General features: G+C 41.3%; 1 long non-coding RNA gene across 1 annotated transcript; it reads left to right on the top strand.

The window, feature by feature from the left end:
• Window positions 1-3,340: 3,340 nt before the first annotated feature.
• LOC102208272 (uncharacterized) lies at window positions 3,341-10,910 on the top strand. Its single transcript, XR_311906.1, has 2 exons — window positions 3,341-3,572; window positions 10,081-10,910. It is a non-coding gene; the product is annotated as an uncharacterized LOC102208272 (long non-coding RNA).
• The last annotated feature ends 2,035 nt before the right edge of the window (window positions 10,911-12,945 follow it).

The following is a 12,945-nucleotide window of genomic DNA, read 5'->3' as shown; positions in this document are numbered from 1 at the left end:
CACACACACACACACAAACATTGTCTATATCTTTGTTTAATCTCCCGGAGGTTCACTCTCACCTCAGACCAGGTCTTCATACTCTGGTTATGATTATGTGAACTTTTTTGGTCCCCCAAAAAAGGAGGCAGGTTCCCACAATGTGACTGTGTAAAACTGGTTTTTGTACCCACAACATGATTAGCACGCACACACTTACACACACACACACACTGTTATTCCTTCTCCATCCTCATTTGCTCTGCTGTTCTTCCCTCCAACAGCTGCAGGACTCTCAGCATCTCCTGCACAGCTGACCCGGATCTACTGACAGCAATGAAAAGAGCTGTTGTTGTCCACTGGTGACTCCTCCCCACCCGCTCCCTCTTTTGTATCCCTACACAAACAGACATACACACACAAGCACACGTGCACAACATCACTTTACAGCAGCAGGAATCACAAGCACAGACTTGTGGTGTCATCCTAATCCCCATTTATGGCGTTTTACTTTGTTGAACCCTCAGATTAAAGGTGGATGAAAGGCTCGTAGCTGCATCTTAGCTTTTGCCTAAAAATCTTTGAACTGTTCCCAAAGTTCCCTTGTTTTGAGCTGCTTTTCCACAGGTCTGTCATTTTTGTTGTTTGACCTAGATCCATTATGCAATTGTGATTTGTACTGTCATGTCCCACATTTTGCAGCAGGAGAGGAAGGCGGGTGCAGTCAACAAATCGTTTCCTGTCAGTTTTCTCTCTCGCTCTCTCTCTTTTTCTTTTTTTTTCTGCAGCAAGGCTTCAGTTACAAAGAAGCCCACAAGCTGTATTTTGTTCTGCTCACATCAAAACACACAGTGGATCCATCTCGTCTGTCTGTCACACACCCACTGATCTTATTTTATTTATTTAATTTCTTTAAAAGACTTACAGGAAGGCTGTGAAATGAAGCCTTCCTGATTTCTTTTCCTTTTTTGTAGCAGCAGAGCTCCCTGAGTTGTTTCATCTAAGTGTTTCTTGGTATAATTATGGCTCGCTGGTGCTTTTTGTCATTCATTTGCGTTGAATACTTTATAACGTAATGGCTTGTCTGCGTGCTACAGACCCAACTGGCATTCTTTCAGGCCATTTGAGTTCAGTCAGTTTGTGCAGCAGCAGCAGCACCAGCACCAGCAGGGGCAGGGGCACTTCAGGTTGGAAAGGATCCCACCCTGAGCTCTTTAAGGGACAAAAACAAAGCCAGCCGCATCAAAACAAAACAAATCAAAATGAGAGCAAGTAAAGGGATGCAGACATGAGGGAAATGAGGGCAGGGACTTCACAGAAAGGGAGTGGGTGAAAGGCGTAAAAAGGAGGACACAGACAGAAGGGAACAGCGGCAGGAGAGAGATGGATGGAGAGGATAAAGGAGGGCGAGAGTGAGAGGAGACAATAACGGGGGCTGCAGAACGAGGGCACAGACGGTCAGAGAGGGACGGTAAGCTCAGCTGTGGCTGCTGCCGAAGTCAGACTGGTTCACCTGATGACACATCTGTCGGTCTGACTCACCCAGACTCTGTAATCTCTCTCTTAGAGACCTGCAGGAAGCAGCAGACAACACACTGGGAAAACACAACACACACCGCAGATGGATTACATGATGTTTCAGGCCAGTTTTCAGGCCTATATTAAACAGCAGATATCCATTTGTGTTGTCGTGAAGGAAAAACAATAAAATAGGTTTTTGTTTGTGATTTGAACTCTTTTAACTCAAAGCTGAAATGCTCAAATTCAGTCAAAGGTCAAACAGATAAGTCGATTATCTGAAGATCAGAGATTCCTGAGTGAATTCTCTAACAAAATAACTCTCCTTATCCTTATCTCCAGGCTGCAATGATTCAAAACTTTAAACAGGAGGTTAAATAACAGCAATAAAATAAGGAGTTTCTCACACTGAGGCTTTTCTGAAAGCTCTTAAGTGCACCTCTAACCACATTTCATGCAACAGAAAGGAAGCACAAAAATGTGGCATCCTGTTTAAATAACAGTCAGACAAGGTGACTCTGGAAGAACAACCTGCAGATTGGAAAGAGCTAAGAAATTACATAAAAACACAGACTTATAAAATATGCAGGGGCTCTGATTAAAGCAAATATATTAAGAAAATGTTCAAATTAGCCCCGCTTTGACCAATTATGTAATTAATATGGTGGATACACCTTTCAGCAGGAGTAGCAATAATGGATGCAGTATTTTTCTTCTGCATTTAATAATTAGAAAACACTTTAAATTAAGTGTTTTACATTTGTGTGTGTGTGTGTGTGTGTGTGTGTGTGTGTGTGTGTGTGTTTTACATTGCATGCCACACTGATGCAAATCGTGTTTCAATGACTTCCCTGTCACAATGGGGCAGAAATTGAGTTTGAACATTCACAATCAGAAATACTTTATTAATCCCGAAGGAAATTACATCACATTTGAAACTTCATCGAATGGAAAATATACGTTGTTTTAGCCTTCAAAGGTATGTGTGTGTGCCTCACAGAGCCTCAAAATTCTGTGTCCACACATATGTAAAGGAGTTCAAGGCTTCCTGCTTCTGTTTGAATGAATAAAAAGGCTTTTACAGCCTTTATACAGACTAACCATACTGTGGATCCATGTGGTGATGCTGCCATCTAGTGGGTAAAAATGGTTGTGCAACGCTGTAGCACGAAAGCTGGTTTACTTTTCCACTTCAACCCTTTAAAGCCAAGAGTGTCATTGTTGATGAGTTTTTGAGGGTTTTTGAGACTTCTTCATCATTAGTTATTTGTCTTCTTAAGCTGATGACAGTTACAGGATTTATAATGTGATCACGAAACAATAAAATAAAAAAGTTCAACATGTAGATGGTAAAATCTGAATATCTTATATAGCTTTCATGTAAACCAGTCAGACTGTATATAAATAATACTCATGTATATATAGTCCTATACAGGTTTCATTTGTATAACAACAACACAACTGTTACCTCAGGGTGTTTTTAGGTAAAGGCCCTAAAATGTTAGAGAGAAAGACCCCAACAATCGAACGACCTCCTGTGGGAACACTTGGCGAAGGTGGGAAAGAAGAACCCCTTTTAAACAGAAAGACTCAGGCTCAGGCAAAAGAGAGGAGAAAAAGGCCAAAGCACAAGCCAAGGGAGAGAGATGACATTTAATGACATGCAATAGAGGGGAGATAAAGGTCTGAACCTGAAGTTTTAGGAAAGGAAAAGGTTCATGGCAATATCAAAACTAGAGAAGGTGTCTGTCTCCTGAACTCAAACTGGGAACCGGTTCCACAGGTTCTTTGAACTTTGACCTTTAAGCTGCACGGAGGGGGTTTCATGACTGAACTGAGAGGATGAATTTTGGAGGAGCCCGCTGAGCAAAAGAGAAATAAAAATGGAGAGCCAGGTGCTGGTGGGCGTGGCCTGCTAGCCTGCTGACAAGCTAACAGACCAACAACAAATATTCGGAAAACTTTCATCTCTCAAGTGAAATAAAATAAAAATGCTGGAAGAAGTCGAAGACCTGCTCTCTAAAGATTTCAACCACCTGTTCAGCGGGATGAAGAGAGGACAGTGAAACGCACAGGTGAAACATCTTTGAGTGTTTGCTGGTGTTTACAGCAGTTGGAGTCAGTCACTATTTGTGTGTTCACCATTTTTATTATCAGCATGTTGTTTCTGCTGCGCTGAAACCAGTTTGTGTTTGACTTATATTGAATATTAAGCATGATTTTAAGTGACCCGATGGGTGTGCTAAACATAGCCAGTCTTTATTAGCCTTAACTCGAGAAAACTTAAAACCAATTTGGAGATGATGGGCATCAACTTTCTCTCATAAACATTTCGTGTCGGAAAGTAATTATCGGTTTAAACTGTTGTTACTTGTTGACCTACAGTGTAATATGTCAAATATGTGTCTTATGAATTATATCAAGACATTTTGAACCAAAAATATTTTGAATCTGTCATAAAGGATTGGATTAAACGGGTCATGTGACTCTTCTGCGCGTAAAGGATCGCGAAAGTGCTGCTGCTCCAATCAGCGGCGTTATCAGATGATGCTAAAAACGTGATTATAAATGTGTACAGGAGACACAAATACAGCAGTAACATCCATCATTGTTGCAGATAAAGCGGTAAAATAAACATTTGAATTCATGTGAATTATTTTATTGTTGAATTTCCAGTCGGTGCTGTTAATTTCTAAGGTGATGGCTGCACGTAAAAATCAAATGTCACTGTCCCACAGCCTAACGACTTACCTTTGCTCACTTTGTGCTGAGTATATTTCATTTCCTGTGATCTTTGTGTAACGAGAGCACTGCACAAGCGGCTTTAAATCCTGCAGGGAGCTGAAATGTTTTTGCTTCTGCGGTTGTTTCAAATATTCTTTCCCAGTAGAGGGCAGTAGATCCATGTGCATGGATGATGATTATTCCCTTGCACGCCAGCCTTAACTTCTCAGTGTATTGTTTGTGATTTTAAATCACTGACTGCCAGTTTAGTCTGGACCTAACCTGTTTAGGCAGAATACAACAGTAGTGACGCTCCATCAGTGTGACTGTTGCAAATGAAGTGTGGGCTGGCTTTTACTGACTGCGCTGCCTTTTTCAACACTGGCGGAGCTGCTTCATGCATTGCTGTTGGGATCCCGGAGCAAAAAGAGGTTTCAGGGTTTTACAGAGGGTAGATCCATCCATCCATCCGTTTTCTGTTTATGCAGGTTGCATAGGGTAGCAATTAAGGAAGAGATGCCTGGAATTTCAGCCATCTACTCCAGCTCTTCTGAGGGGATAGAGAGGCCTCCCCGATCCAGCTGAAAGACAAAATTTCTCCAGTGTGTCCCGAGTCTGCTCTGAGGTCTGCTCACAGTTTGACGTGTCCAAAACACCTCACAGGTGACCAGGGGAATCCCTGATCAGATGCCGAAACCATCTCAAATGGCTCAGTTTGATGTTGAGGAGCTACTTCATGAATCATGGTGGAGGGGCTCTGTGAGCATGTGATCCCAGTGTAGTTGGGCAGCCCCTGGTCCTGGATGTGGAGTCATACTAACACCCGCAAGGAAGATAATAACTAGGAACACCAAACTTGTCAAGATCAGAGATACTAGGTCTCCATGTTGGAGCGAAGCCCGAGGCGGGGCTGGAGGCCTTGGCTGTTTCATATCCGCCTGTCCAAACAAATGCACTACAGTAAAAAACAAACACATTTATTTCAGTCATCTATCATTGTTGTGTAGTTTTTTCTTCCAGCCTGTCATGTACATTGTTTAATAATTTCCTGATAAATGAACCAGTATCAGATAAAGAGACGAAAGCCGAAACAATTAGTGAATTTATCACTGGATTAAGAAGACAGTCAAGCTGTGAAGTTTTTTTTTATAGAGAAATACTTTACATTCTGTGACTTCATGCTTGTCGCTGTGATTATTTGCTCTTTTTCTTAGCAGCCTCTGATATTAAACTGAAGTATTTCGTTGCCTGTGAATAGTAGCTGAATATTTCAGTGTATTTGGTCCAACTTAGGACTTAACTGGAGTTAACTTAGGTCTTGACTAGCAGCTGTTCTTCATCATAAGTGTGACCTTGTGATTCTGCTTGATATTTTCTACCAGCCTGAGGACTTTACCGTGGCAGACAGAGGAAACAGGAGGCCCATGTGGCAAGCGACTTGGCCGGCTCGAGGGGCCTGCACTGTTGCCACAGAGAGAAAATTGGGGGGCAAACAGACAACTTTGGTCTCACACCTTGAACGTCCAGAGACAAAGAGCGATTCAGTTCTTAACAGTCCATCCCAAAAAAATTACAGACTCAAACCGTTTATGACTTTTATTTTCTCTAGTTGGACCAAAAACACTCTTTTAGTCATCTTGGCTTGATTTGAAATAAACAGTAAGAGATTTGGAGCTTTTAGAAACGCTGTAAAAGAAAAGGAAATGCTGAATTTATAACACAGGACAAAGTGAGGGCTTCATAAGGAAAGTTACTGCAAATAAGTCATAGTTTTATTTCTTTAATGTTGTTTTTAGACTCACTGAAGGCCAAAATCCTGCCTGAAATTGAGATTTGATTAATTGCCCAGCTTCAGCCTGCTACAATGTTATTTAAAAAAACAAACAAACTGGAAATGAACTCAAAGAAGTAAAAAATGGTTAAATGAACAGATGTTATGACAGAAATCCATTTTACCTGTTCATTTTCCTCACCCGCTCATGTCCAATAATATTTGCAGGTTAAATAATTCATTGTATACAATGAATTCTATAAACAAGGTTAAATCTTTGCTTCCATCCTCTTCTTGTACATATGCTGATCTGCTGTTGTGTCTGATCCACCACCACACAAATAATAATTATAGTGACCGGGCAGTAGTGCATCAATCAAGTCAAACGTATTGACTGCTACACACTTAATATTTGCCACATCTCTCATTATCAAGCATTTTGCACAGTGATCTGCTTTTTGCAGCTTGAGGTGACTGTGTTTGTGTGCACAGTCATTGTTCCATCCATCAGATATCACCACTTCTATTATTGAAGGTGCTCTACAAGAGATGAGACCACAGATCCATTATTTCAAGGCATCAGGATCAAAACTGCCTAAATCATTAATTAATTTGTTAAATAAATAAAGACAGAGGAAATAAAACCAGACATATCAATTGATGGTATATTTTATTAGTGCCCAAGTTATTATTTTCTTTAAGTAGGATGTTCAGTGGTTTTTCTGACTTTCGTTTTCTCTTACAAAGTACTTCTAAAGAAACAAAACAGCTCAGGCAGCTTAACATTTTTGTGCTACATGTTCCTGTACGCTGTTTAATCACAGCTAAAGTTTCTACACATCCTCTCTGCTGGCGTCCTGTATGTTTGTGTGTCTGTCTGCCTGTCTGTCTGTCTTTGACCATGAGGCCTTTGGGGTCAAACTTGTTAACCTCTCCATTGAAGATCGCATCATCAGCGGGGATTTTGGTGCAGTTCACTACACCTCCAGGGGCACAAACAGACACCCTGATCCCACAGGCAGAACGTAGCTTTCATCGCCGAGCAAACATTTCTTCGGTCAGCGGATCAGGCCTCTCACCCTCATCCCCCATTAGCTCGACGTGTTTCACTCCATTACTCGTTTTTAATGCTGTAGATACAGAGCGAGGGGATGCAGTAGAGCTGACGGCAGCGTGGAAAATAGATTTGTCTTGTGAAAGACGAGATCCACATGCTCGCAAACTCATCAGCGGCTTTGAAAGAGACATTCACGGTGGCGCCTTGAGCGTGAAAATTAGCTGTTTATTTGGGGTGTGATGGGATTTATGGGACCTGAAAGTGAAGTCTTTAAGCTCCCTTTTGGGGATTTTGGGACAACTTGTTTGTTGTTGTAGAGCAGCCTGTGGTGTTAACCCACGACCCCGCTGCCCTCTGACCCCCAGCACAACAGCTCTATCCACGCGTCAGGGAGAAGGGCTTTCACAGCGGAAACATCCAGAACACGGGCAAGTCTCGCAGGGAGGGAGGTCAATTAGAGTCAGGATCAAAAACACCGCACAAGAGGACAGCTAATAATCTGACTGCAGGAAATATGCGAATAGATGCCACAAGCAGTTTGGAGGTTTCTGTGGAGCAAGTGAGTGGATTAAACGACTGATTAAAATGGGAGGCAGAGCCTTTCCTTCGGAACCGGCTCCCAGTTTGGATTTGAGAAACGGACACCCTCTCTGCTTCTACGATTGGACTCAAACGTTTATGGAAAAGTAAAGCTTAAAGTTAGGGCTAGTTCAGGTGACTCCATACCACCCCGTCATTAAGCTGCTACAGGCTCTGACCGAGTCTTCTTTTCACTCCCCACATATTTATACACCTCTGCAGCACGTCAGTAAACTTTAGTCTTTGCTTTAGTCTATATTTTGTCATGACATCCCAGCTCTCTTTTTTTTCCCCTCTCTCTTTCCAATCACCAAACGACCTGTCACAGCAGATGGCCGCCCCCCTCCCCCCTCCCCGAGCCTGGTTCTGCCAGAAGTTTCTTCCTGTTAAAAGGGAGTTTTTCCTTCCCACCATCACAAAGTGCTTGCTCACAGGGCGTCGTTTTCATCATTGGTACTGAAGCACCTTGATGTGGCTGTTGTGATTTGGTGCTATTTAAATAAACCTCAGCTGAATTCAATTCAAGTGGCTCATTTATGATCCTAGCTGTATATTTATATGCACCACTGTGATATGTCTAGTTATAAAACTATTTTCTAGTTTGAAATTGTTAACCTGTTGCAGGGAGAAGGTTCCTGGTTTGAAGTTATATGTTGTCTCTGTGCCTGTGAGTACAGAGCTTCTGGGTACTGTAGTTTTTTTCTTCAGCCAGAAGATGTGCTCGTTAGATTAATTTAGAATTTGGCCACAGGTGTGAATGGCTGCCTGTTTTTTTTAGGTATCAATTTTATTAGTCATAAGTAACCACACTAAAAAACGCTTTAGCTGCTAAAATAGCTTGATCACATGGGCTTAGCTTGTTGGATTATCAGACTTACACATCAACAAAATATTAATGTTTTATTAAATGTAAAAGGCCTTTGCCTATGACTGGTGCTTAGTGACTGGTACCCTCACTATGACCACAAGCTGTGGATAGTGAGAGGAAAAAATGAAATATTTGATGCACGCAGCCAAAATGAGTTTCTTCCGTAAAGCATTTGGGCTCATTGTTAGCGACTGGGTGAGCAGCTCAGACTCAGAGTAGAGCTGCTCCTCTTTCTTAGGTTCAGATGTTTGATCAGGATGCCTCTCGATGAGATTTCAGGCATGTCTTTCTGGGAGGAGTCCCCAGGGTCGACCCAGGAAATGCAGGAGAGGTTACATCCCTCAGCTGGCTTGGGAACTCGTCGGTGCCCACTACTGGAAGAGCAAGAGAAAGTAGCTGGGGAAATGGAAGTGGATGGATGTTTTCTACTTTTAATATCCATTTATATTTTATTTTAAGAGTTTAGAAGACGCGTATACACATTTTTACAATTAATTAATTGTTTCTGCCTTTGTGGAATAGCTTTGACTTAGGAGGTAGAGTGTGTTTCTCACTAACTGAGAGGCCAATTTTACACTTTGCATACGTTGATTAGTGAGTGTGATAAAGTGATTAATTAATATGGCTCCCTGTGTAAAAGCTTTAAGTGGTCAATAAGATCAGGGAAATGTTAAATAATCACCAATCAATTTGATCTGTGCTGCCTTCTGAATTATTTGATAAATTTTATCTCCAAAAATATTCATTCCTGCATGAAGTAATCAATCAAGTTTTAGTTGATTTTGCAGTTGGTTCCAGGAGGAAGGAGCTACAAATCTGAGTGCTCGTTTTCCAAATTCAGTGTGAGCTTTTTGGGGACAGGCAGAAGGAATCGTCACATTTAACTGGCTAGCGTTTGGTGTTCCTCACTGGTAAATGATTAATAGAAAATAACATTATTATGAGACCAATGATAGGCGATCGTATATAAAAGTGTGAATAAAACAAATCATTCACGTTGCTGTATTGGGTAACACGTCAAAGGAGTGGAAAGTGGAAAATTCCCAGCGATGTATCCTCCAGTCGCAGGTTATATGCGGTCTAAGTGGAAACATTTCAGCTTGCACTGATGTTGCATGTGACATTTTTTTTTGTCTTGATTTAAAAACATGATTATCTATCAACTCTTTTACAGTAAGATCATATCCCCGTTTTCGAAGCAGTGTTAAATATATTCGGGTGGGTCAGGTGTAAAATCATGCACATTTAATGTTCTCATTTGTTGCATTTAAAACGTGGTTTTAATTCAAGACATTTCACCCACATGTGATGCAGGCCTAAAGCTTTTTTCCTTTTTTTCTCCACACAGTCAATGCACTGTATACAGTACATTGTTTTCCACCGTGGAAAGAATTTTAGCTCCAGCTAATGAAAGCCAAACTTAAATGGGACATTGAAGCGATCTGGTCAGTGTTCCTGCTCTTTATCTTCTCTGAAACTCTGCATCTATCAGACGGTGACACCGCACTGAATTTTATCACTGTTTTTGTTGTAAGCTGCCTTCCAGTGAGGTTACAAGGTGCATATTTCGATCTGTTTTTTCAGGTGACAAGTTTTCCATCCACCTCGGTTGCTTGACTGGACGCCTGCGTACCCCAGCCGAATAACTGCTGAGGGAGGGTTTTGTTCCTGTCTGTGAATCCTTCAGGCCGTCGTCGGGGAATGTGGAGGTGGGTGACCGCAAACATCCGTGTGCCAGCACCGTGCCACACATGCATCCAACGGGGTCGCATTATCTTCAAAGCCTGTCGCCTTCAACATGTGATACGACTCAGAGCTCAAAATAAAAAATGGAAAAAAGAAGAAATGGCAGACATCTTGCATTCCTGAGCTCATTCCACAAAGTACAATAACTTCCTTGAATTCTTCGACCCCCGGCGGCGGAGCCAGGGCACATCCTGTTGTCCTTGCAGCACTTCCTGCTCATGCAGCTCAATCAGGCTCCTTTGTTGCCATGGCCACTGGAAAACAGTGTAGTCATGCTTAATAGGCACCCAAACACGTAACGCTCAGATAATTATGGAGCAAAGATCTGGCAGATATTTATTTTTTATTTTTTCAAACCTCTAACATCCAGTTTTCAAGCTTTACTGCTATTAGAATAACTTTATTCGAGAGTCTTACTGCATATCATTTAATTTCTGGACTGGCTTGTTGCTTCTCTTCATTCATTCCTTGTGATGTTAAAACTGAGAAAGACTTTATATGAGTCATTAAGACTTTATGCTTTTATGTCTGCACCCTTCTATCAAATACAAATGTTGTTTTTGTGCATTATTTTGTACCCATCTTCTCCAACATATCTGAGTTACAGCGATGTATCTTTGGCCAGGCACCATCTGTGTTAAGGAGAATAAATGGTCCAGTCCCCACTGTGTGCAATATTGTTAAGATTTTAAATACTCAGTGTAAATATATTCATTCGTTTGTAAAAAGTTTTCACAGGACTTCTTGCTGTCGCTTGAAAAGCAAATTCTTACTGCTTCCATAGGAATTAAGAGTGTAAGTAGCAGTTGCTGCTAGTCAGATGCACTTGATTAATTGATCGTCAGCAAGTATGAACACCTTAGTAAAAACAGACATTTTGGCAGTTTGCTAGGAAGCATTCAGGTGTTAACAGAGCGTTAAGGAGGAAAGACATCAGTAATGATCTTAGAGAAGCAACGGTTGTTGCGTAGCAGTCTGGGAAGGGTTATAAAGTCAACCAATTTAAAGTCTATCATTCTATTGTGAGAAAGATTATTAGGTAGAAAACATTCAAGGCAATTCTCAGTCTGAGTGGAAATCCCAGAGAGTTCATCCCAAGGTCAGACAGTGCGATTCTTAGCAGAATTTTAAAAAACCCAAGCGCTACATCTCAGACTCTACAGGCCTCAGCTAGCATGTTAAATGTTGAAGTTCATGAGAGTAAAATTAGAAAAAGACTGAACAAGTGCGGCTTGTTTGTTAGAGGTGCCAGGAGACAAAGCTTCTTCAGTCTAGGTTTGAACAGTTGCTTCTGAAAAAAACCACAAGACAGATTTCAATTTTTCTCTGTTATATTATGTTTAATTGCTGACAACAGGCGAAGTACAAGGTTTGATACTACAGTAGTGCATTTGTAGTCTGAGTTCATTGTGGTACAGCGGGCTATGGCTGCATATTTAGTTTCTTCAGCAGGAACATTGGACAATACATGTATTGTGCCAGGTGTAGCAAAAAGATCATTTTTTAAATCATGTATTAGACACTGGCTGTATTTTAAAGGATTGTGCAGACAGAATAGTTGATAGTAACTGAGGTAAAACTGTGTTTATTTGTTTTAAATCAATTCTGCCTATCATAAGATCATTCGATTTTTGTTCATTAGAGTGTGTTTGGGTGCAGATGATGAATTATTTGTGAGTGAATGACGTGCCCCTTTCAATTTTGCAAATATATAAAGTACTTAGGATAAAGTTAGGTAAAGGTGGCTTTGCATGTGTGTGGTTGTGTGAGTAAAAACACTAAAGTAGGTCTGGATGAATTGGGTCTTTCACTCGTGGAAAGACCCAAACGGCTTTAATCAGCAAATCAGTGCTCACTTTCCTAGACCGTGCATTCGCTTCACTCTGTTTACTGTTTCGTTTGTGGGTGAACACTGCATCAGAGTTGCTCTCTTTCATAACTACTCTCTCGCTTGCCAGCACAATGTTCATTTGTCAGCTTCCAGCATGGCAGCTCCAGCCAAACTTTCATCCTGCTTAGTCAAACAGAGAAAGGAGCAAAGTGAGCAGGCTCTCCTGGGATCATGCTAACCCTGGAGGGATGCATTCAATTCTGCTTCCTGCACTGCTGTGTCTTTCCAAGAGTTTACAAGCCGGAGGAAACAAGGCTGGCAACGGACCCATTTTAAAGAGATGTTTAGCAGGTCAAAGTGTTTCTTCACTTTGCCGTCTTTGATTTCTTTATGTAAGGTTTATTTTTCCTTCAGCGATTAGATGATGTTTGCCTGTGAAAACAGAGCAGGGATGTTACAAACCCTCATACCCTGATTTGATGGGGATGAGCAGTCGTTTGGTATGGACAAAGATAGCAGACAGTAGTGGCGTCCATGACATCATGTGTCAGGAATGTGATACCACCTCAACTCTGCTCTGGCAGGGTTGACCCGTATGACTGCAGGCTGCACGCCACCCCTGTTTTGGACAAAGATGGGAAAACCTCAGAATTTATTTTTTCGTTCCCCTAATTTTTCTTGAATTATGTGGTTAATAATAAAATTTTGTCATGATGTTGCCGACAGAACCGTTTATTACATTTTAAAATGCATTAATTAGAGCTTAAAATGGCAATGAGGGTATTCGTGACTGTATACATTTTTCTTCTCTTATGATTCACCCCATATCTTTTCACGCGGAGGAGTTTTCACACCGTTTGGGCGAGGCGTAT

This window comes from Pundamilia nyererei, unplaced genomic scaffold, assembly GCF_000239375.1.
Source record: "Pundamilia nyererei isolate P.nyererei 1_Seehausen unplaced genomic scaffold, PunNye1.0 scaffold00093, whole genome shotgun sequence".
NCBI classification, from domain to species: domain Eukaryota; kingdom Metazoa; phylum Chordata; class Actinopteri; order Cichliformes; family Cichlidae; genus Pundamilia; species Pundamilia nyererei.
Note: the sequence above shows the minus strand (reverse complement) of the source record. Positions and strands in the feature narration are given on the sequence as shown.